General features: G+C 38.6%; 1 protein-coding gene across 6 annotated transcripts in view; it reads left to right on the top strand.

Annotated features, from left to right (window-relative positions):
• Positions 1 to 482: 482 nt before the first annotated feature.
• LRRC4C (leucine rich repeat containing 4C) overlaps positions 483 to 25,080 on the top strand; it is a 482,349-nt gene continuing 457,751 nt past the window's right edge. For 5 of the 6 annotated variants that reach the window (XM_058025527.1, XM_058025528.1, XM_058025523.1 and 2 more), the window contains exon 1: positions 497 to 1,106. The gene's annotated coding sequence lies outside the window, so the exon portion shown is untranslated. Of the gene's footprint in view, positions 1,107 to 25,080 lie in introns of all 6 variants that reach the window. The other variant, XR_009114536.1, reaches the window with a different exon arrangement.

A 25,080-nucleotide genomic window follows, 5' to 3' on the forward strand; every position in this document is an offset into this window, starting at 1 on the left:
TAAAATGCTGATTTTAAAATCCCAAGTAGTTCAGGATATAAGAATGATTTTTAAAATATTGCTAAAATGATCTGTTTGGAACAAATTTTCAAACTGATTATGCTCTTCTGGCTGTAGTGTGATTTCTACACTACCAACCCCCCACTCCCTCCCCCTATAACCACTGCTGCTGTCCTAATCTTCTAGACCATTTAGTGCCCTCCTCTTATCCTAAGTAAAATACAATTGCTGGCTCTGGTATTCATTAGGTGATAATCCAGATTAATTCAGACTTTGATGTAGAAACAAGTCCTATTTCAGCTGCCAAGAAATCCAGATTGCCCCATGGAAAATGCACACACACATGCACATACACACACACGCACGCAGTATGTAGAATGCCTTAAAGAAACTGTAGCTAACCACCTTATTAGTATTCCTCCCTCCTCTGTGTTTCACTTGCAGCAACAGAGGGCTGAGCAAAATGCAGTAGAACAGGGACAGAGACAGAGCTGGCAATCATCTCGGTGCAGGCTGCTGAATGTAGGGGGTGGGGGGGATGCAGCAAAGCAAGATTAATAACCTTGCCATAATCCTGTGCACCCTGGAAGGAGATACCTCCGGTGACTAGCTGTTCTTGTCTTGATTAATTGGACTGAGTGAATGAGTGGCTGGCAATCCACCTAGTTTGGAGGCGACCCCCTGGTTTTGCTGCTCTCTGAATCCTCTACCCATCTGGGAAGGTAACAGTGAGACATACCATCTGCAGCACACACAGCAGCTATTGGAGGCTACTACTGACAGTTTGCACTACAGTTTTTTGGTGAGCAAGAAGCCAGGTATATTGTACAGTAGGATATTTCTGTGCTCAAGCTACTGAATTTCACAATCTGGTCCTTCAGTAACCCCCTACGCTCCCTTTCCAATTGCCTTTGAGTTCTGGGCTTACTTTTGGCATAGTCTCCTGGACGCATTTTGCTGGGGATGGAAGAGCAGTAAATGGAACCTCTGAAAACTAATTGTTTTGCTTCTGTGTGACTCGAGAAAGAGAAAAGCTTTAAGAATCATATCCACTTGGAGGAATTTAAATTTCTCTCTGAGAAGTTTATAGAGGAACTGTACTAAAGGTAAGTCCAGGGGATTGTCTACCCCTTCTGTTTCCTTGTTTGTTTCCTGCTTGCTCAAAGTAGGGGAAAAAGGCTAAAACGTTAGTACTGGGTGCATACAGAGTATGGTGTTTGTAAAGTCTGTGCTTGTGATTTGCATCCCCTTTTTACTTCCTTTCTGCTTTTTTTTCCTCCTTCCCCTGCCATTTGCACAGTAAAAATGCTTGCAAAATAATAATCTATAGGGCTCCTGGAAAATGTTAGTTAAATAGCACTATAAAGCTCCTTTTATTTCAAAGGTATTAGAATTTCTAGGAGGAGAAGTCTTTTTATTAAACAAGCTAAAATATTTGGGAACTATCTCGAATGGGCAAGAAATATAGCTCGTACAGTATCTTCAATAGAAGCCTCCATATTTTCATAAATCTTGTCTAGTTTTTTCTCTGCATTTCAGTCAGCTCTGGAATGATGAATATGTAAGTACAAAGCTGTTTCTGCTGCTGTTAGCTGAAGGAGAAGGTAGCAGAATAGAAATTTGTGGATTTGTGCATCCACTTACATGAAGTTCATCTGTTTGCTTCTCATTAACCTTTTGAATGCTGCTTTCCTTTTTTTTTTTTGGCTACAGAATTTATGCAATATGCAGGACCAAACAGTAATAACTCTTATGGTATAAAGTGCCAGTCACAAATGGGTTTTTGTGGGCCATTAATTTTTGGGATGGGGATGCTACTAAGCACTCAGGTGATGAAAGTAAATGCTTCATCCAGCATGGTTCATTGCACTCCAGAATTTCTGGAGATCTATCAGTTGTATTGCTCTGGTGTTACTCAGTATTTCAGCCTGGCACTTTGCCTCCCCCTGCACCCCCTCCCACAATGCAGTTTCTACTGTAACAGTATGACTGCTTTAGCCTTTCCCATCGTTCCATTAAATAATATAAATAAAATACCATTGCACTACAATAGAATCAGAGCTCTTGTAGTTGAGCCTTTTTTTATTGCTGCACTGATAGTACTTAGCATTCCCAAGGAGGTAAGCAAATCTGTAAATACATTTCAAAGATGCTTCATTCTCCAAGTGCAATTGCTAGGTACTCATGCCTTTTCAATTAAATGACTATGAATGACTAATACTGAACAATACAATATCTCTTTTTGAAATACTGCATAGCTGGATATGTACTGTAAAAAGACAGGGATCAACATAGAGTTCTCCTGAGTAACCAGATGTTCAGGTGCTTCTATGTGTGTATGCAAAGAAAAGGGGAATTACATCAGATTTGTAAATACAAAGACATATTAGATAGGATGATCTGTTTGGTACAAAGAAGTATAATGACCCTTGTAATAGATCCTGTGTTGTAAAGCTAAAAACTTAATGAAAAGGCTCTGCTTCAGAGTAATCAAATCACTTTATATTATTGCATCCTGTCAGTCAGTCCCTCTATTTCCCACTGGTTTTGCGTAATAACTTTAAAGATGGATTAAGGAAGAAAGGAGAACTGGTTATAGGTGTGTTTCCCCTCATTTTCTGGAAGTGATGCTTCTGTGTTGCATGTGCATTTACTGTATATGATTATGACAGCCAGATCTCTTTCTGGGCAGGATGCAGTTTTCCATAGTTTTCCCACGTTGTACTTTGCTCAAGCCCCAAATGCGTGCCGCATCAGAATCTTACTTCACCAGGCAATAAGCTGTGTTTTAACTATGGGGAGCAGACTCTGTGTAATGAGGGCCAAAAAAAAAAGTGTGTGTGAGAAGAGATGACAACTCATGATTTTAAGAGCCTTACCCTGGTTTTAGAATTGAAGTATTGAATGAGACTATCAAAGCAGAGATGTTGACTGGATGAAAGCAGGGGACAAATGTTCTGCCTGGAGATGAAACTTTCATGTTCTGGCAGAAAAGACAGAAATGTGAAATGCATTTTTCTTCACTTCCATTTCTGTATATTCTGATACATGGAATAAAATTTAGTAGCGTTGCCTCAAACTGAGTGGAAGAGCAGTAGCCTGTATGCTGGAAAAGAAATATGTTATCACTCTTTATAGTGTCCAGCTGCTATTAATCATCTGTTTTTATGTAATCATGCTTTTTCATTATCTCCTTATATTGTGGACTAAAGCAAATACTGGTTATTTGGCATTTTAACAGGCTCACTGAAGAGGAAACCTTGTGCTTCTCTTCCCATGTCCCCCCAGTTGTGTTGACTTAGATTTTCATTAGAACTTTTCTGGGATTTTGCTTCTGATTTCTAAATTATACTGTCACACTTGTTATTTTGGTATTTCTTATACATGATATTGTATGTAACATAACATGTTATTTCAAGATCAATTTTATTTTCTAATACTTTTGTTATTCTCATGGTAAGAGTGGAAATTTATAATACTCAGTTTTAGCAGGTTTTATGTGCCAACAGGCTTTAGCACCAGTTGGACCATGTGGGGGTTTTTTGTTTTTAAAAATCCAAATCAGTAGTCAAATCTATAAAAGGAATGTTGTTTCATTTTAATGATCCTTGAGTTTAAGTTTTATTTTATAGTGTAATGCCCCATATGCCTTCAGTCTCACCTAATGTGTAAGATCCTTTCTTCTCTGTACTCTTTGACTGCCTGTGTGAGCTCAATCCACTGTGCTTTGTGCATCTTGCTAGAATTTGACAGGAAGGCCTGCACAGATCTTGCAGTAAGTGTGTCATAGGTGAAGTGTCTCAGTAGGAGTATGGGTGCAATGAGGTTCTCATGAACTGAGTTTTCTAAATGTTGTTTTAAGAATAAGTGGAAGATAATAGAAATTTCTTTTTCACTTAGTTCCAGTTAATTGAGCAGCTTCCTTTTCTTGTTGCTGAAGTCAGCCAACCAGGCACTAACCTTCTCCAGCACATGTTTCTGTGTTTCTAAGACCCAGGATACTTTACACATGAATTCTTTCTTCTGGAACAAGCTGGACTGACAACTGGTAAGGCAATCTTGAAGCAGTGCAGTGGCATAGAAGTAAGGGGAGGATGGAAGAGAGATGTACCAGCAATTCCAGGACTTAAACCAAAAGAAAAACTTCTGTGGGAAGGCAGAAAGCATAATTTTGATTGCTGACTCACTGTGTTGGTCTGTAATATTATCTTACACTAATGTGATGACACTGCCCTGGTTTTGAAATAAGGAGGCAGAAAAGAGTAGTTTTTCAGGAACATATTGCTTATAACTGCATGCTACTTTGACAAATATTCTGATCACTTGAAATTCATGCAGGTGGACTTTGGATTCTTAACTCTTTAAAAGAATTAATAGTAAGTAAAATTTACTTTTTCCACTTGAAGAAAAATGAAGTTACAAATACATCCCTTGAATTGATAAGTTAGGTGAATGAAGTAAATTACGTTCTACACCCCCCACCCCCTTCCCACTTTCTCTTTTACTCTCCTTCCCATTTCTTTTCATTCTGTGTCAAAGGATAAGGTTTAGGAGTGAAGGAGACACCAAAATTCCTTATCCTAAACTAGCAAGCAAATATGGTAGATAATATGCTGCTTAAGAGTCTTGAATCTAAACCAAATTAATTGTAATTTCTAAAACCAATCTCAGCATTCCTAGTTGGAAGTGTGAAAGTGAAGTTTATTTGAGAGATTTGTTTAATTCTTAGCTTGTTTAGGGAAGACACCCGTTGTGATGCTATTTATTGTTTGTCTTCTCACAGATTGAGGTAGCTAGAGGCATCCTTTAATAGTAAGAGTTCCTTATATTTTTTCAAATTAGTGTGGAAGTGCATGTAATTTTTAGTTGTATAACAAAAATTTTAAAAATGAGAGAATGTTTTAGACATTGTGGCTTTTAGGAGTGGCCCAAAAGTGTAGTGTTGAGAGCATGGTATGTATGCAGGTGGGAATCTGCTTCCAGAGGTTCTTACATCTCAGACTGCTCAAGTAGGGATGGTGAAATTCTCAAAGTGAAGATCAAATGACCCAGTGGAATGCTGAGTTTCAACAGCCATTTCATATTGCCAAGGAGGAAACTGAGCGTTTTGGTGCTCTCACAATCTGCAAGATGCTGCTGTGTAAGAGCTCTTGCTGCCAAACTTAGAGTGGTTACATAAGGTAGAATCCTATTGATCCTGGGGGAGGATGGTGGGCAGAGATTTCTTCAGAAACTGGAGACTTTCTCAGAACAGATACTGCAGAGGCAGAACTGTACCAAGAAATCTAGGTCTCTTTCCAGTACATATTGAAGAAACTTTTTGCACAGACAATTGCTTTGTAATTTGCCAAAATTTCTTTACTCAACTGGCCATCAGTGGTAAGTATTATTTGTATTGTGTGCCTTGCAGAAGTGAACAGAAAGGTATAAAACAAAAACGTCCCTCAGTGAAGCTTATAACTGCAGATAAGGGCTTCTCTTCATGCATTTTTTTGCATATCCTTGAGCTTGTGACCTGTGGCCAGCAGATTTTTTCCATGAGGCCCATTCCAATCTCTTTGGTATTTTTAGATTGTTTGGTTGTTGTATACAATTTGGTTGTATTTTAGTTGTTTTGGTAGGTTAAATTTATGTCAAGGACCCATCAAGTCCAGCATGTACTAGTAAACTACAGAATAATTCTAGTCCTATTATCTGTCCTGCTTACAAAAGTAAGAACAGACTGATGTCAGTCTCTGTTTAACTTCGCTGAAACAGCTGACTTTGTATGAAGGAAAGATAATAAATGCAGTGGGAGGGCAGTTAACACTCTTTTGGAAATGTTTGCCTAATTTCATTTAACTTCCTGTGGGAACATTAGAGGCCCTCTCCTTACTCTTGTTTAGTTGTAGGAGAAAATGCAACATGGGGTTGTCAAGGAGTGAGCATGTGTTTTGTAGGCTCTTTGCTCTCTTTTTGAAATTTGTCTACCAGTGTATAAACTTTACTGTCTTTTCTGGTGTCCCAGCAATAAATTGGCAAATGAGAAAGAACAGCATGGCTTCTATTCTGGCTGTGGTGCATCACTAGCTTATTAAATACATTAAAGACATCATTTTGGTATGATTATGTAAATCTAGGGATGGCACCTCTTCCTCTGTGTGATTTCCCCCTCACCACTTACTGCTCATCAGTTAAACATTCTTGAAAGCATTGTTAGTTGAAGGGACAAAGTGAAGGTGAATGTTCTGAGGGTTAAACCTTACAACAGAGGTTCTCACGTTGGGGCTCCTTTTGTTTCAACCTATTTTTCATTTTCTCTGGAGTCTTTCATAGGGGTGCACTTCATGTAAACCTATAAATCTTCACGATACTCTTGGTTATTTCAGGAAGAAAATTATGCATGTTGAAACAAAATTATCTCCTTACTTACAACCTGCAAGACTAGCTGCCTTCTGAAAAGCAGAAAGTTCAATAGGAAAAAATGGAGAGAAAAGGGTGAAAAAAGATGAATTCAGAGATTACCTCCAAGGCAAAAGTAGTTGCCTATTTTTGCAAGAATAGAAATAGGGATTGCATTGTTCAGACTGCATGTGGAAGAAAGTTTTAATTTTGCATGCAAAATGTATTTTGGCAGTTTGGCTGGGTGAAAATGGGTTATAGAGTGTTCTTTTAAACTTCTCAAGCATATGCTTCAGAAAGAAATCAGGTCTCAAGTCTCCATTTTTATTTTGAATAAGGTTAATAGCAGCAGTGGTGTTATGAAAACTCCATAAGAGATTTGGAACTTTCTTGAAAAAAAGCCTTGAAAACTTAAGGCTTGCATTTGTCTAGGAAATTTGAGCTGCAGTTCTTTAAATAAAGGAAGAATAAATTAAGTAAAAATAAAACTCAAGTCAGAACAGAACTTCATGGAAGTGCTACCCCTTCAAAGACTCTTCAGTTATTGTACTGCAATTGGGTTGTAATATCAAAGACATGTTCTTTATCTGCTCAGATATGCAATCATTCCTCTCATTAACTAAAAATAGTTAAGATCAGTTGAATTAAAAAATTGGAAGCAAACTGAGGCACACAGAGGAGGTAATTTACTAAGTAGGTATGCAAGAACCTAAGTATCCAGAAATGGCTTCAAATCAAGTGACCAATACATTGGAAATTTGTATCATGTAATAGAACTGGATGGGTAGGTATTTTCATTACTGGAAAAGAAAATGTGATATCTGGAGATCATGAACAAGACCTCAGAATATTTGACAAAGGCAGTTATTATGTAATGAATCAGGTCTTCTGTGAAAAATATATGCCCAAAGTGTGAAAACTTTGACCATCTTCAGAAACTAAAAAATTATTCACAGCTTTATATTATCAGCTCTAGAATATGCAGAGGAATGCGACTGAGTTAATGTATGGCTGGATACATGCAACCTGTCATCAGGAAGTAAATGTTTCTTTCTGCTCTTCATGTTCCATATAACACATGTTCCACGTGGTTTTGTGCCTCTGAAATTTGCAGCGGTGCTTGCAGTGGAATGGGCTGTGTGTGGTAGCATTGCTCATTGCGTTTTTTGTTTCCCTGTGGCCTGCAGGACGGTGTCCGTGCTCTTTACTGGAGAGCAAAGTGGTCTCGGGGAGCAAGGATTGCCCTGGTTCTCTTTGGCTCTTTCCTGCCCTGTAACTACCATGTGATTTAGATGAATGGTAGGGGAGAGAGAGTCTAGCCTGACTTGTCATCTTCCCTTTTGCTCCTTTGTCATTGATATTCAAGGCTTGCTGCAGTAACCCGATGCCCTCCTTTTACAGAAGTTACAACCCTTTCAGACCACAAAAGATCCCTTCAGACCGGGATTCCCTTGACAATCAGCTTTATAGTTTAAGCAGCTTTATGCAATACTGACAACAGTGACAGTTGAGAGAGGTAACTAGGAGACTTCTTGTATTATAAGTACTTGGCTTGGGAGTGTGTGCTTAAGGGTCTTAAGCTGCCTAAAAGAGTCTCTTAATCTGCCTTAATTCTTCTTATTATATTATTTTTCTGAAGTAGGTGGAGATGCACAATATTTCTTTTCATTTAGATGAAAAGAGAAGTTCCACACCTGTCTCATTGCACATTATATTTTTCATATGACATTATGTGATTTATATGTTCTACTGGACATATTTGCAGAATGTGGAAAGGAGAAAAGGAGGAGTCTGTCCAAAACCCTCATTTTTATATAATGTTTTTTCCCATTTGAAATCCAAGCTTTCCTTTGAATCGTGAACATTTCAGTGATTTTTTTCTTCTGGAATGTAATGGAAGATTCTGAGGTCTGGCAATGGAAAAGACTATCTTCCTTATCTCTTATCTCTCTGTGACATAAACCTACTTCTTGGTCTCTGTCTAGGAATGAGCCAACTTGAAATGTTTGGTGGTATCAGCAGGAATCAAGCTTCCCCAAAAACACTATTTTATTTATGCTTTTGGATATGGGAAGGGAAATTGGGAGAACACAGGACAGGCGATCAAGTCATGGTTTTGAGGATACAATAGAAGTAGAGATGGATGAAATTACTGCTCTGATATTTATAAATATTTACTTTGCTGGTAGAAATGTATTTTGCTGTTATTGAGGGAGGAGAAAAGCCATGACTTGCCAAAATGTGCTTTCTAAATCTGAATATTTAGAGAAATAACATTCCCTTCTAAATGTAACATGAGTACTTGTTTCCTAAGTTTATTTTGTTCTAGTTTGTGTCTATTATACAATGAGAGTGGTCTCTTTCTTTTAAGCAGAAACCATGCCTGAGCTTTTAACAGTTAAAATCTTTTACTTCTGAACTTCTGGATGCTGCTGGTTGTTGTCTTTCTTTCCATGTTGTTTAACTATAATTGGTGTACTAGAAGGCTCCTTGCATGATCTTGTCCAGGCCCTTGGGCTGTGGAAATGAGTAGGTACTTCCAATAAGGATATCAGTTTATGAGAATAGACATTTGACTTCCAGTTCTTCTACAAATTATTGTCTAAATAGCACTTTTCAAATGTAGGTGAATTTCTGAAGTCACTTCAGGCTGAGACCTGTTTAATTATTTAAGCCTAGTGGTGAGCACTACAAGAAGCAGTGGAGAGAAGGTCACTGGAGCAAGAAGAGCATATCTTGTGCAAAAGACCCTGATGTACCACTTGATTTTAGTAGGATAAATACACAGACACTAGGAAACATTAAGAATTTAAGGTTTCATGGGCTTTTTACCATTGCTAGTAATGGGACTGGAAGTTGCCGTTTGTTAGTGTAATACTGTTTGAATTTTTAATATTACAAAGCAAAAGAAGTGCTTTAATTGTTTCCTTTTCTGAAACAAACTGTGAATGTGCTCTTACATGAAAAGTGTTTTGAGGAAGACTGCTAGTGTAATACTATGGTGGTTTGGTTTTCTTTTAACATCACATCTTAAAGGCAGCTACTTGAGCTGTTGGGATTTTTTTTTCAGTTCTCTAGAGTCTCAATTTTATGATTTGATGTTATCATTGAGAAGGAGTTTGTGTGGATGATGTGAGATGAAGCTAATGTGTTTTGTTCTTGCTTTGTCCAAGATTGGAAGTCTGTCATGTTCTGTTTTTTTGGTAGACAAAAGAAAGCAATACCCCTCAATTGTCTCATTGCCCTATCCATTAGACATGATAATCCCTAACAGTACTGGAAATATGTGTGCCTTTAAATCTAGGCTAGTACTCTAGTACTTGTATAGGGAGCAGGCTCTTTTTCTGTGCTTGTTGACATTAACAGTGTTCAGGTAAATACAACAAAAAGTCTAGGAAAAATTAGTCTTATTGGATCTACTGCAGGTGTATATAGCTATTTTGTGATCTGTCTTACTTCCTTTTGCTTTCTCTGTGACCAGTTTTCCTGTGGGCTAAAGAGTGTACAGATTTATGTACTGTATAGACTACTAAAACTGTTATTGAGCGATTGCATTATGCTGGTAAATTGCTCCCCAGTGCATGGTTACTGCCCCTCAGGACAAAAATGAGAATCTTCCCTGCCACCACCCTGTGGCTTCTGATGCTATTTCTGATTAACTTGCTTTCTCTGCATTACAGTAACAAATATCTTTAATGGCATTTCATTATACATATGATGCCCCAAGTTTCATCAAATGAGGGAACACTTTTACTGGCTTTCAATTTCTACTTGCAGACATTCAGCAAGCAGTAATTTTTTTGAATTTATTGTTGAATAGATGATGAAATGCAGTCATTTTGCAAGAGATAAAGCAATACTTTCCTTTAGAGATCAAACTATTTAAACTGGCAGAACTGGAACAGAATGGGATGTCCAAGCAATACATTGTTATAAGGGTCAAGACTGTGGTTCAGATATTTGGTCTTTTGCTACCTGTGGCCTTTAGTGCCAAAAATTTTTCTATTAAGCTGCTCATACCCAGGCAGGAGTGAGGGTCAGTACACCAGTGTTGTCTTGCTGTTGCTTTTTGCATTACCTTTATTGGCTAAGTAGGTTTAAAACTGCACTTGTAGTAGTGCAGGATACATGGAGAAATGGACCACATTGGGCATGCCTGAATCTGAACTACCTGCAACAAACCCTTGCTGGGACTGGTGTAACTGCTATTCACATTGGATGAGGGCAACAAAAGTGGATCACCATATCAGGGTAGTGGGCAACTTTTGTGTCATTAGCAATGTCACTTGGCTTTGTTTGTAAGTATTGCCATTGTCATTTCAGTCTTGTTCTTTGCTTGCTTTGCGTGCCCTTTGCTGGTAAGGATGGAGATGAAATAAGCAAGCAACTTCTGACTCATTCTCTTTACATAATTTGAGAAGGATTAAGCAAGAGTTGAGTCACTAAAAGTCACTAAATCAACCATGAAATTGTGACTTGCTGTATTGGAGGCTGTATCTTGCTTTCCATTGTTTTGCATAGCCCCTCATTCACAGTAGGTGTGAAATCCAGCCACAGTTTGTACAGCAGCTTATGCTAATACATCATGTTACAAATCCTGCTCTGGAATTACAGGGTTGATTCTGTTTCCCCCAAGGGCAGAAACAACAAAGTAGGACTGTGAGATCAGTTTGAGTAATAGAGATAAATATTACAAAACCCCTACAGGTGCTGATCTGCTTTAATTGCTGTGTAGCTGCATAGGGAAACTTGAGGACATAGTGCTCTGAGGACAATGGCTGGTAGAACTCTGAATGAATAGCTGGACCACGCAGCAGCTCCAGGGCTTAGGGATCTGACAGCAGTCCAGCCAGCTGTTCCCAGCAAAGGGTCTGGTTGCAGTCTTTGGTAAAATAACACCTGTAGCAAGAGTTCTAAAAAAGTTCAGATTATGTTGCCTTGAACCTTACAGTCATGAATTCAGAGGAATCTCTGCCCCCTGAAGATGAACTGTATGGTGTTTAATTGATATGAAGATTATAGGCTTCCATCAAAAAGTTATATGACTCTGGTGATTACTCTTAAATTTATGGACTATAATAAAACATTAATATGGCATATTCCTGTTGAATTAGCCCATAGCATCTAATGTTTGGGGTCTTATTTTCTATTGGACTTGATTTGAGGATCCGAAAGTAGAAAATTATTATTAAAAAACAAGTTTTCACTACCTCATCCACCTTAGTATGTATTCCTTTACAGAGAAAATATATTTAGGTTCTTATTTACACTTGAAGCATAGAAAAACATGCAACGTGTTATCCCTTCACATCTGTTGTAGTACATATGTTTTAAAATGGTTCAAAAAGATGGTGGCATTGAGTTCTGATTGTGGAAATTAATGCATTAAGAACTTGCAAATTCATAACGGATGATGAAACTATGTGGAGTTTAAATTTAGAGTTCTTGGATATAACAGACAAAATTGAAACAATATTGTTTACATTCATTACTATGTTTGTGTAGTCTTCCCCAAGAAAGCTTAAAAATAATTTAAAATTCCAAATCTGAATAAGAAAAAGCACTGAGTCCTTCAATACAGTCCCTACTACCCTCTGCATAAATACAACTATTATTTAAATAATACAATTAGTAAGACTTTAGTCTTATGATGTTCTGTCACTGTCAGAATAAGGTTGTGTCCATATCAAAATACTTTGGGCTAGTTTCTTTTAATCATCATAAATATAAACACCTCTCTTGTCTCTGCTGCCTTCATTGCTCTCTTAACACTGCATGACGCAAATATTTTCAGATTTTATTCTGAGAGTAACACAGTATTTATTTAGAAATCCATTCCTGTTCTCATGTATACAGCTAGAAATATTGTCTGTGAGCATATATACTCATCTATTATTTCATAAGTTTAAAATGCTTCTGCCATAATCACTTGTACTACAACAGAAGCTGATTTTCTGTCTGAAACATTAAAACTTCTTGTACTTGTGAGGTGAACAACTATCTGAAAATATTTAGATTACTTTTGGATTGTGTTTTAACCTGTAGAAAGAGCATTAAGTTTCAGCTGGCGTGGGCCCTGCCTTGTCTCCAAACATTGGTTTTGTGTTTCACTGACCACAGGTATTTTTGCCTCCTCTCCCATAGACACTTCCTCTGTTGAGCTTCCTCTGAAAATCTTTAGCAAGACTGGAGCCCAGCATTTAAAGAGCCATTTAAGTGAGCCGTATCTCTGCTTCAAATCTTTTCATCTCTTCTCTTTGCTGTTTTTTTCTGGACTCTTTACTGAGTTTTATCACGATTGAAAGCAGTTTAAAATCGGTTTGTTTTCTTCGTGACCTGGAGGCGCTTAAAGCGTAGCTCTTCAAGAAGCGCCTCTTCTAAATTCAGTGTATGGTGGTGCAGCACAAGCCTTGGGAGCAGTCACCAGCAGGGCTTGTGGAGCACCGGTCCAGCTGCATTTCCTGCTGAATTGCACCGGGAAGGGGAAGAGCAGAGTGGGGAGGCAGGCGGGCTGACCGCGGTAAAGCATCGCACCGCTAAGTGAGCAAGCGGAGGTGTTGCTAACAACTCATTAGTTCATTAGCTGCGGGTGTTGTTGTGGCTTAATATGCTTATTGCAAGCATGTAAATCCAATAAAAAATAGGTGAAATGACCTTATTACCTCTGCCAATCTCCCCCCTCCCTTTTGTCATAACTGTACAGTCTCTGCTGCAGGTATATAATTTATTTGTTACCTGCTTTGATCTGAAAAGCTAGCTAAGGCTCAGGACATTAACTACTGTGTTAAGAAGAGATGATGACAGTGCCTTTGCTGAATCTGTTCATTGATTATGGAAGGAATTGAGCAACAGAACAAGAATCTGAGCTTACTTTACTGATCAGTTTAAAAAAGAAGCCTATAATGTTCAGAGAAAGAAATGAGCAGCTTTTGTTTGTAGCGTATTAGTTTTGATCACTCCCACTGATTCTTTTTTCTTTTTTTTTTTTGCATGGAACTGGATTGGCTAATGTGATCATTACTCATTCACCCCTGTCAGGGATGCAGGGGTTGCTGTATAAAGTTCTTGGTTTGATGAAGAAGACTAATACTGTCTTGTAACTATAATGAATAATGGTTGTTTGCACCTTGGAACAATAAAAATTTTAACCCATTTCTTTCCTAGATGGAAGAACATAAATACTCCACACCCCTCTCTGTTATATTTTTAATTTTTTATTTCTTTGGCACAGGGTTCTTCATCCAGGTTGGATTTGGTTACTGCTGAGTGTCAAAAAGTAAATGACAGTACTTGGGATTTATAAAGTACTTGTTCAGTTCCTAAATGAAAAATGCCTATTTTTGTTGAAAGATGGAAACTCAATGGCTGCTTATGCACTGGAATAGCTGGAGTTAGAGTTACCTTTAGAAATCAGACAAATGTAAAGTGATCAGAACTCTGTTTCATGATTCTTGTAGATTTAGGTGTGCATCATCATGTAACTTTTACCTTAGTCAGCTTTTAAGTCACAAGGTCTTAAATTTGGAAGACTTGACATCCTAGGTTCTACCGTAGATGAAAGCTTTTCAACAAACTGCCATGGCCAAAGGCTAAAACTTGTGTGGAGTCCAAAGCTGCAAAATACTGAAGTTTTCTTTAATTATGGCAATTTGAAACTGGCCCAAATAGAAGTTATGGCTGTAAAAAATTAAACCTATGACTCTGTCAGAAAACCAGTTATGTCCAGACTCTAATGACTTGGAAAGTGATTGCACATCCATGGTGAAGCTCACTACCAGTGTAACAGTGTGTGTGACTGAATTCAAGTAACTGTTTTCAATTTTTCTGTTAATCCACTTGACTCTTGAGGTACAATACCTTATTTTTGCTTGCTATGCAGAACTAGTCTTGCAGTAGGAAATTCAGTGGCTTGATTTGCAGATGGACTAAGTGATTTCATAAGTCATTAATATTAATGAATCCATCAGTGGGGAAGCAATCTTGCAATTCTACTTGTTCTAAGTGTGTAAGCATGATTAATTTTAGATTCAACCTGAAAATACAAAGTGGCTTTTTTTCCCCTCCCCACTAAAAAAAAAATCTACATATGTTAAATAGAAGTGTTCATGAAGTTGTGGAGGGATAGAATGTAAGAAAATAGTGCAGAAGGCAGTTTCACACGTGAGGAGCTGCAGCTGTACTAATCACCAAAGATTAGGAACAGGCCTGCCCTTAATAGGCCACAGCTGTGTCCAATAAGATGATGAGTGCTACAAAAGAGTGGGTTAGCTGGGTGAGGGGAAAGTTGGAGTTTGTTGGTTGTGCTGTGAAGAGAGATGGAGTTTGTTGGCTGTGCCATGAAGAAGTCGTCAGTGCTGTGAGGAGAAGCCCATGAGGAATCACTGAGAAGGTATGGAGGATTTACAATAAGATGACAACATGAAGTTTTGTAAGCTTGGAGAAAGAACTGTTTTGTTCTTGAAGTCATTCAGGGCTATTTTGAAAAGCACTGTGGAAGTAGGGCTGTTCTTCTGTGTTTCTTTCAACTGTCAAAATTACTTCAGGAGCTGCCAGTCTTTTCTGAAAGTGTTGGTAGCTTATTAAATGGCAGCTGATGGTAGGACTTTATATGTGAAAGGCCATGGCACTAATCAAACACACATAGAGGACTGTAATACATATGTTACTGGTAATAAGATACATTCACATGATGGAAATTATTCTAATATACACATGGGTAAGTGAGGTGCTCATAGTAAGGCATGCTAGAGATCTATACCTTTAAAGCACTTTGTAGCCATTAAAAAAATCAGCATTCTTTTCATTAAAGAATCAACCAACAGAAAATGCTGCTAAAATATTGGTGATTGTGGTGTGTTTGTGTGGGGGTAGCACTTGAAGAGCATCTTGCTGCTTAGCTAATGCTTACTCATTGATTCTGTTTTCTTATGGGCAACATGTTGGGGTATTCTGTTGGTGCAAGTCCAGTGCAGCATCGGGTATTCCAGCAAACAAGATGTAAATTTTCCTTCAGAAAAATCCACCTGTATATTGAAATTGCGCAAATGCCATAAAATTATAATAAAATGTACTATAGTTTATTCTGTGCCACAAGTTAAGGTATTTATCTTTTTGTTTAGGATATTATAGAATGAATGAACAGTTTAAGACATGGCAAGCTATTTCCAAATAACTCTTCAAAGGACTAGAACAGAAGTGTGAAGTAAAAAAAATTAAAAATCACTGTTTTCTTGGTTTCTTCTTTACTTTTGAAGAGTAATACCAGTGTCCAAAAAAACCAGTTTTCTGCACTAAAAATGATTCTTTCTCCTGCTTAGAAACAGACCTTTATCAATAGTTTGTGTAGTTGTCAGTAATTTTAGAGCTCTTTTGAAAACAGTTATTTGCTTCCACTTCTGTCTCACTTTCTGTTCTTATCTGTGTAAACTTTGTCCTTTTCTGGGAAGAAAGACACTTTTCTTTCCCTCTGGAAATCTCACTTGACATTTAGCAAGGGATGTTTGTAAGAATGTCAGATTGATGAGAGCTGTTTGCTGAAGTCTCACAATGTTCATTCAGCTGAACAATATCTGTTGTTAACAGCTATAATTATTATGAGCAGGTTTAAAAGGACAAGCTTATTGCTGTACTTTGGCAAAATGCAGTTGAGCTGCTGGTTATTCAATAGTAATACTTGTCACATTATGTTGCTTCTTATCAAAGTGCTTATGGATATTGACTAATTAAATGCGTCAAAGGCTATCTGTAGGTTGATTGGTTGAGGGGAAGTAAATAACTTCATACAGTTATACACGAACTTAGTACAGTTTGTGAGTGTTTGGGTTCATAATGACAAACAAGAAATGGCGATGTGGCCTTTGTAGTGGAGATATGACTCTTTTGCTGAAGTTTTGTTTGGGGCTTTCAGACTTGGCTTCACATTTCCGTAAACCTATGGGAATTCAGTAACTAAAAATGAATCATTAAAGTTGACTATCATTGAGTCAAAACATATAAAGCTTTTCTTCTCTGGTGAGACAAGACAGCACAGGTGTGGCTCTGAAATCAAGGTGAGGCAGCACAGATCACCTTACTGACGGTGTTGGAAGCTGCTTACAAGTAAGAAGTTCCAGGAAACTTGGGATAACTAAATGACTTTTGGAGTTACAAATGTACAGTATTTGCAATACAAGCAACATGACCCTCAAGTTGTATTCCTGAATCTTACTGTCCTTTAGTTTGTATCTGGGACCTCTTTTATTGGACAAGTTGCTAGTGATGGTTGTTCTGCAAAGAAAAATGAAGTAAAGCACTGCAGAAAAATGAAACAAACCAGCTTGCTTGGACTTAACACAATTGTCATGTGTCTTCTAACGTTTCTTAGCTAGCCAAGCATGGGATGTGTAATAAGCAAGCGATTCCTGTCTTACATTGAGTATGTTATACTTTATTATGCAGACAGGTCTGGGGAGATATGTAATCAGATAAGTACTTGAGCCCAGACTCTAGTGACTATTTGTGCTAATTGATAAAAAGATTGCTGCATAGTAGCCTAAATGGTAATTGGGCCATATGTTAGGAAAGGAAAGCATGTGTTTTGCTAGCTGAATGTACCTGGCAGAACAAGACAATACCTTACCTATTTATTTCATGTATATGAAACAGGAAACTAGAAATCATCATGTAGCTATATAGGTACTGGAAATGGGAAGCTCTTTTCCTAAAGTTTTTGAGATAATATGGTGTTTGTGGAAGTCTTTGTATTGGTCATCCTGCTAGTTTGAAGCATAAAGAAATATCTGCATAAATTTCACCTATGGTTCGGAGGAAGGTGGTAGCAAGTGAATTTCAATACATTAATTTCCAAGTATCATAAACTGTGTAATTTTCTGTTTGTGCATTTATATAAATTATCACAAAGAATTATGAAATAACATTTAGCTGATTATTATTCCTAGTTAACTGACATATGCTCAGGCCAGCTGTACTGAGCTTGAAATCATCTGACATATTTGAGCCTTTTAGACTTAAGAGCAGTTATCAAGAGATCTCAAAAATGGATTTTCTTGTATCTTGTGTGTTCCTTTTGCATAAGCAAGCAGAATTCACTTTGAAAAGTTCTCCATGATTACTAATTCTTAGTGTGGAATTAAAGCCACATTTGTTTCAGAATGCTTCCCTGTGTAGTAATTGACTCTTCATAATCTGACACTTATTTGGACATGTAAAACTTTTAAAAATTCATGCCTTTGTTCTGGTGTTGTTTAGATTCAGTTATCATATTTTAACTTTACATTGTCTCACTCCCCACTTTGTGTCTGCAGCTCTGGACAAAACGTGGCTGATGATCATGAGACTCTGGCTGCTCACTGACATTGCTGGGAAATTGTAGCCCTGCCACCCTGGGTTGACTTTTTGGCTGGCAAGGTGTTTTTCTTTCAAGTCCTGAGGTGCTGATAAATAAGTATAGAGAAGATCGTTCACCTTTCTGTAGGTTTGCAAACCTCCTGTGAGCCTTAGTCCCCACTTTACAGCCTCTCTTTTGATGAAATTGTCCAAATTGACTCTGATTAGCATTGTTAGGGTAATTCATAAACCTTAAATACACAAAGCTTCTGGGTGTGCTTTATAGGATTTTTTTCTACTTAACTTTTTTGTGATGTCTCATTATTAGGTGTTATGATCATTTTGGGAATGATTTCTGGTGAAATGGAGTTTATGAAGGGAACGACCAACCCACTGAGAGGCTACTAATTAGGATAGATTAAAGGATGATCTTCTTTAGGTATGAGTTTGAAAGGATGGTTTCTGTCCACAGAATGATCAGCTGTACTTGTATAATTTTTGGCAGATGTCTAATTTCTTTTTAAAGACCTCCAATGATGAAAACTATGCAGACTCCCTTGGTGCATTTGTCCCTTACATGAAGCTAGTGAACAGTCACTGAGAAGTTGGCTGTAGAGTTTCAATGTTTATTAATGCATTTGGGGCCCTCATCTGTACACCAATATACTTGTCCTTATTCCTATCAGCATGTGCTGGATGACTTCGCAGGTTAGAATCCTTTAACTAGAGCATGGAAAATTCTGCCAGAGATTAACATTTCCAGGCCCAGTGCACTTTGTATGTTTTGCCAGACTATTGCTGGGAAACCTGCAGGTTTGGTTTTACTTGGAACTGGTTCTAGGGAAATTTCTTGTGGAACTTGCTTGAGTAGAGACAGCTGCTAAAGATAGTCATGTGATGAAACATGTGGGATTTTGTTTCTTCCTAGTATCTTGTGGCTTGCTATCTGGAGTCACTTTGCTTATAACTATGTGATCTTCCCTCCAGCAACTGAGTATATTTTCATAAACAAAGCATAATTGATTTGATAATGCTTTATGTGAGTAGGGATATTTCCATACCCAAAAGGTAGGGATACCAGATAAATGGTAAGAGCAGATGGCACTGTCATTATCAGAGGAAAACAACTAAAGAAGTTGCTTCAGAGGGGGAAGTGAATCAAAGAATTCTGTGCATAAGCATGCTCTCAGCTGTCTTTGTATACTTAGAAGTTAAGATTCAGCTCTGCTGCTTTTGCTACTTTGCTCTGCTTTCAGCTAGAGGCAAGTCCTCCCTTTGATTCATAGTCAGAGAACCATGGCAGAGCTGTTGACCTAGGAAGCAGCTGGGTGGGAGGACATAATAAAGAACTGATCTCCCATGGCTAGAGTAAGTCTCAGAGTACTGAGTGATCAAGAGGAGGAACAGAGATGGAACAAGGTGGGGATAGTGTCAGTTGTGGAAAATAAACCTTGTTCAAGCATCTGGAGCTAAGCAATTTCTTTGTTTATTTCTCCAAGTGTGCTGTCCAGTTTTATCTCCCATATGTGTGTAGCTGCTTGCAGTGTTGCTTGCTAAGATTTATGAAGTCTGCATAATGTGACTGCACACTGATCAGCTTTCCTTTTAGAGTACTGAGTTGGTGTAATTGCCTCTAATATGAACCAAATCAGTGTTGAAACTTTGGCTGTGGGAGAAATGCAGTCTGGTGGTCTTAGTTTGGGGATTGAATGTAAATGTTGGTGTGTTGCCCACTGATTTGTGAGTAGGTTTTTGTCACCAAGTCACCACACAGCAACAGAAAAAAAATGGAAACCCAAAACAACTTCTGTAGAGCTGGCTTAGAAAATGAAACATTCCCCACTCTGTCTGGAGATGGTTTCTTGGTTTTAAAGTGTTTGGAGATATTGGCATACACAGTTGTAGAACAAAACATTTTGCCATGTGTACTTTTCATGTCACTATTAAAATTTTAAATTTTATTTCTTATTATCATCTAGCTGTGGTTTTTTTTCTGATGTGAACCCTAGTTCACCCTAGTTAATAGAAATGTTTTCCCTAGACTTTTTTGATTGTATTTTTAAAAACATAATTGAAAGTATTCCTTTCCCCTCTCCTGAATTCTTATTTTTGTGGCTGAGTCACCTGCTTCACATATCATGCGTTAACTGATATTTTTATTTGCTGTTTTATTACATTGGTTCTTAGGCTCTCCAGAATGTGTTTCTATTGTGCTATTTGCTGTGCAAATGTAGGAGAGAGCTGATTTCTCCCTGCAAGATTCTGTGCTTTCATGTGTGAGCTGGAGGGGCAAAGATTGTTCGCACTCAGAAGAAATTTCGGTGTATGAAAGGTTCTTAGTATATTAAACGTGATGTAGGAAAAAAAAAAAATCTGTTTTAGGAGTCAGGTTCTCTATTTATAGTTCTTTGCACGCCTTTCTAAGAGACACATTTAAAGCTGCACCATCTGACATGATCTAGCAATCAGCCCTCTGAGAAGGTGCTATTTGAACGAAAAGACACGGAGAGGCTACAGGAGAACAAAGAGCAGGTTCCTTAGCGGCCCCCGTTGCGCCGATTCCCTGCGCACATCCCGTCCCTGCCTCGCCGCTGGCCCGCAGGAGCGGAGCGCTGCGGCCGCCCCGGGGATGCCGCTCCCCGCTCCCGCCCAGGCGGCTGCCCCGCGGCCACGCTCCCGGCGCTGCGGCACTCGCTCCTCGGCAGCCGGCCCGCTCCCGGCTGTCGGCTTCCAGGGTGCTGCCGGCAGCCGGAGAGGAGCTCTGGAGTCCCTAGTGGTAACGGCAGGGAAACAAACAGCTCCTTCTTCCCTCTTTATCCTCGGCAAAGAATGGGACCGGCACCGCAGCTGCACCGCGGTGAGCGCTAACCGGCGGCTTTGCTCGGTACCACTTGCTGACCTCCTTTTCTTTTGGCATGCTGTAGTTACCTCCTTAGCCGTATGGCTGCTGTTTTGCGTCACACATACAATAAGTTGTCACCAGGACTTCTCTGTCCTCCCAATTTTCTTGTGTATTTTCTTGTATTGCAGTGTCTTTATCCTGGGGGAGCTGCTGCAACTGAAGAACAGTAGGAGTAAATAAGTTGCTTTGCATGTCTTGCTTGTTTTCCTTTTACCTTCAGGCCAAGTTCTTGATACTGCAAAACAAAATTTTTCTCTATACTCTGTTAGAACCTGTGAGCACTCTTTTTATACTAATTTTTATTGTTTCAGTGGGACCCAGGGTAAAAATTGACTTGTTACTATCAACCTGTGTACCTTCTATGAAAAATGCTTGTGAAAGCTTGTGTGTGTGCTGTGATAGTCACGATGTAGATTAGGATTTGAATCTCTAATGCCAGCAGTACTACTGGATGTTGCCAGGTACCGCTTCTCCTCTGGTTTTCCACATTTCAGCTGAGGTACCTTGTCTCTTAGCTACTTCTAATTTTATGCTGATGTTTTTATGGAATATTGTGCAGTTCTGTAGATGTTTGATTATTACTTTGGTGTGAAATCTATTCTGCTGTTTCAATACCCGCAACCTCTTACCCCTTGCTTGTGACTTTATGCAGAGCAAAGCACAGTTTTGCAATCTGGTGTGTGTGCCAGTGGTAAAAAGCCTGGTCCAAACAAACAGCTCCAGTGACAATTAGTGATTTATGTTGTGTTTTGAACAGGCAGGGTACAAGTGTTCCTGTTTCACCAAGTGTGAAGTAGGACGTAGCAGACTGGTAGGGTCTGTAGCAAAGGACAAATGTAACCTTAAGTGGGATTTGTATCCAGGTTGCTTTTGTCATCCTGTAACCAAGGGCTCAGAAGTCACGTGTCTCTTTCGGCAGTGTTGATGCTCTAAGTGGAGTTGCTTAAGGCTGTGTATAAAATCTCACTACAGGTATAATTTAACTCTTCTCTCTTCAGTTGCAGAAGAGTGAAGAGCACTGTCTCTGTACCTTGTCACCCCGTATGTGCTGCAAAAGATTTTTGTCATATCTATACCCCACATGTATTTTGTTCCTCTTGCATAATTCATTGTTGAAGAATTTGCATTTCCCTGAAGTTGAAAGTTCCAAGGGTGCATTGTAATGATGAGAGAAATGGGGGCAGAAGAAGCTGACTGGGTTTGTTTGGTTTTTTTTTTTTTGACCTAGCACTTCTGCAAATTTATTTATTGTACAAAAATCTCTTAACTAAGAGGCAGTTGAACTGGTGCCAGTGGAATATTTCAGACTTTAAAAGTGACAAGCCCCATTTATATTCATACTTGAAAAAAGATTTTCTGAGCTGCCTCAGCAAAAGGTGACCATCTGTCTGTGTCCCCTGCTAACCTGGCAGTAAGGGAGAGCTGAAGCTTTGGCTGTCTCCTGTATGCAGACACCCATGAGCCCTTTTTCTCCCTAAAGTCAGCAGTTTACTGCAGGTTTGATATGGGAAGCAGTCATGGGCAAATGGGCTCCTGTTTTGGGCAGCTATACAACGGGGAGGTTTTGGTGTGGTACCAGGTAGGGAGCTGTCGTCGCAGATAGTAACATCCAAGTAGCCTATACAAGAACCAGTCTCTATTAGTTCACATAGAAAATGTGTTGGGATAGCTACAGCTGCTTGAAAGATCTGACTATTCTTGAATAAAAGGTAAGCATGTGTGCTAAAGCATATATGTGACTTTCTTTACAGATCATTGTGCAAATATCTTTCATGTGGGAATCCTTTCTTTTAAGGTAGATGAGTAAAGGATATTTCCAAGAAACTCTCTTGGCTATTATATGTTAGTAACTTAGGTTTTTTTTTTTTTTTTTTTTTTTAATGGATGAAACATAGCTTGCATCAACAAGGATTTAAAGCACATAAGAGAAACATGGTGAGAGAGAATTAGCCCTCATTGAGGGGTACTCTGTTATGCTACATCATTGAGTCATGGGAATACCCACTATTGTCCTAGATCTCCCCAGTTCTGTCTGCCTTTCCAGGGTGTCACTCTAAAGGCTCCAACCTCTATTAGAGTTTAGCACTGCAAGCATGCAATGGAGGCCATAAAAGGTTCATCACAGTATCAGTGATGCTATTGATGCCACACATGCTGCTCTTGATGGAATGATGCAAACCTAAAAGACAAGGTAATCAATTGTAGCTGAGAAGTACTTAGCTGGGGGAGAGGGCCTGCTGAAAGACTGGTGTGACCTTTCCAGATCATCACTCATTTTAGTATAATTAATTAAAATCTGCTTGCTGAAATGAAATATCTATGTGCTTTTTTGGGGGGAGGGGATGAGTTTAGGGAAAGATAACAGCTTTTGAAGAACTTACATGACCAGACCTTGTTGTGAAAAAAGGAAGATTGTAAAGAATTAGACAGCTCAGGTATGCACTGTTTCACTGTCAAATTATTGAAATTAATGTCTGTGTCACTGTTTGCATCACTGCAACATGTCTTCTGACACTTCTGGCAATTTCCCCCTTGACTGAGAATCATTTTTCATCTTCATGATGCACCAGGAATCTTTTATCAGTGCTGCAGAAGTGCAGTGTATATATTCATAGCTTGACTTTGAAAGAGAGGTGCTTACAATAGGTTAAGAGCTCAGGCAACTATAATTTCCCTTTTGGCAATGCTCTGTTTGATCCTCTTTTGCACATCAAATAAGTACACTGGAGGTCAAGGCAAGTGAGCAGTGCAACAAACCTGAATGCTGACTGACACTGCCTAGAAGCCTATGTTAGTTAAAACTTGTATTCAGACCATGCTGCCACTGGTTCTGTGTTTAAAAACAAAAGTTTTAAGCTTTCTGCCAACAACCAGAACTGTCCAATTTAAATTAATCAGTTATTTTTCATTGTCTGGTATATTTTGTCTGAGTTGTTATACATTTTTTTTTCTTGTTGCTTTCCTCCCATGTTTTACTGCAGCAACAATAGTGTGGAGACATTTGTCTTGTAGAAAAAAAAATCTCTAAGAATCGTTGAAACATGTGTCTTTGGCTTTGTCATAGTAAATTTGTATGTCTAGGAAATGAGACTGGTTGCTTGTTGTTTTCTTCTAGTGCTGCTTCTCAATGGTTAGGTACAATCAGACTGCTTCCCTTGAGAAACACAAACAGTAGTATGATACTTTACTCTTTCACAACCAAAACCATCAAGTGAAAGTAAAATTGATGTAAAATAGACTTTGTGAAAAATACTGTATTCCTGTTGCATGGTGAATAAAAGACCTAACTGATTTTAAATTTTAGAAATATGTACATGGGGTTTTATGGGGGGATTTGGGTTATTATTTTTGAAACAGCAAAGCTGCTAGGACTTACAGGATTTATATGTGTGTGTGTTTATTTTTGAAAACCCCATCCAGTCACAGGGTACTACTGTAACAGCCAGACACTCCATAGAAGAGAGTGATTATGAAGTGAATTTCTTACCTTAGGAAAGAAAATTGCTTTCTAGTCATCCAGAGCTGTAGTCAACACATCTATTTCTTCTCACTTCAAGAATATGGTTTCCAGAGTTAAATTCTTGGAACAAATGCCAACAGGTTAGCATGTGGCAGAGAGAGTGTTCAGGCAGTAGTTGCTTTTAAATCTAGAGTTACCTTTATTATGGATTGTGCTGTCAGTGCACTGCTTCCTATAACCCTACTGCAGTGTGGCTGAAAATTGGGAAAGTATTCAAGAATGGTTCACTTGGTTGCTTCTAAAATTCACAACCACCTTCACATCTTATGATAGAGACAAATCTGGATTCAGACTGCTGAACAGTTTCCTACAGGCTGTGTCATAGCAGTGTCCTTGTAGAAAGGTCCCATGGCATTTACAGAGTTTGAAAGCAAGTTAGAGAGCTCCAAGGGTTTTGTTTTAAGAAAATGCTGTTGGAATATCAGCAAGATAAGACAATTGTGAATGGCTGGCTTTTTCTAAACACTTCTAAAAGCAATAAACAGAGGCAAATACAGGGACAAGATTTTATCAGTCCTTTGCTCCCCACCAGCTACAGATATGAAAGGAGATGACCCTTCATGCCAGAGAAAAAACTTGTTCTAAATGTTTATTCTTCAGCTAAAAGGGGCAGTACTGATGCCACTGAAGTCTTAATGATGTTTTGGAGAAAGACATAATGATAAATTTTGGAAGAGGATTAACAATATTGTTGAAATTTGGAAGAGTATTAACAACAGGCATCTTGCACAATCTTTTTAGTCTTAAGCTTCAGTACTGAAGTAATTTCTTACAGTTCAGGAAGGCTGATGTAAACACAATACTTCTGAGATTGATATTAATCCTGTAGCATTTTGCAGACCTTCAGCTGTGTAAAGAACTGGAGCAAAATCATCATTCCCTAATTTGGCAATAGAGACTTGCCTTGTTTTTGAGCAGAATGTGTGGCCTCCTTTAACCTTCCCACCTCTAA

This window comes from Melospiza georgiana, chromosome 6 (assembly GCF_028018845.1).
Source record: "Melospiza georgiana isolate bMelGeo1 chromosome 6, bMelGeo1.pri, whole genome shotgun sequence".
In the NCBI taxonomy this organism is placed as follows: domain Eukaryota; kingdom Metazoa; phylum Chordata; class Aves; order Passeriformes; family Passerellidae; genus Melospiza; species Melospiza georgiana.